Genomic DNA, 758 nt, shown 5'->3' with positions numbered 1-758 from the left:
TTTTTTTTTTTTTTTTGAGAGGTTTTTGCTATAAGGCGCGTGCACGCACCAGAAAGAGAGAGATGAAGAGACAGAACATGAGAAATCACCCCCCAGTGGGGATGACCATGCTGCAATCCCTTCTCCATTCTCCTCTCGGGATCTTGGGCATGCATACACATGCAGCCTCTGGGACTTGAACCATGGTCAACTACATGGGAGTCCAGTGACATAGCCATTAAGCCATCTGCTGGTCCCAGTAGTATTGCTTTTAACCGCATCCGCAAAGTAATTCAAGTGACAGATATTTTGGCCCTAAGGACATCTGAAGGGACTCTTAAATTTAGGGCCTAACCAAGGCCTTGGAGAGGAGTAAGGTAAGGTTGGAGCTGCAGTGAGTTCACAGCGGTGGGTTCTGGTGCGTGACGCCCTTCCTGACCAGGTTGGAAACCCCTGCTGGGCCCGCGCTCCTCCTGGCCCTGCTCCTCCTCTGACTGCCCGCCCAGGCAGCCCGGCCCACGCTGCGCTGGGGCGCTCAGCCCGTGAGCTCGAGCTCACCTGTGAGCGGCCTCTGCGGTGTCCCGGCCCTCGTAAGCGGCCCTGCTACAGCAGGTCGTTCTGCCTTCTCCCCCTCGGCCTTTTTTAGGGTATGCTGGTGCCTCTTCAGGCCACCTCCCCGACAGAGCCTCAGCCTTTGGGGTGCGGGGACCTGACTCGTGGGCTCAGTGGAGGGGAGAGTCGCACCGGTGGAGAGCGGAGGGGGGGGGGAAGGGCCAGCA

General features: G+C 58.0%; 1 protein-coding gene across 1 annotated transcript in view; it reads left to right on the top strand.

Moving 5' to 3' along the window:
• MTR (5-methyltetrahydrofolate-homocysteine methyltransferase) overlaps nt 1–758 on the top strand; it is a 74,544-nt gene that overhangs the window by 66,195 nt on the left and 7,591 nt on the right. The window lies entirely within an intron of this gene.

Source organism: Tupaia chinensis, unplaced genomic scaffold, assembly GCF_000334495.1.
Source record: "Tupaia chinensis unplaced genomic scaffold, TupChi_1.0 Scaffold000161_1, whole genome shotgun sequence".
Lineage (NCBI taxonomy): Eukaryota > Metazoa > Chordata > Mammalia > Scandentia > Tupaiidae > Tupaia > Tupaia belangeri.
Note: the sequence above shows the minus strand (reverse complement) of the source record. Positions and strands in the feature narration are given on the sequence as shown.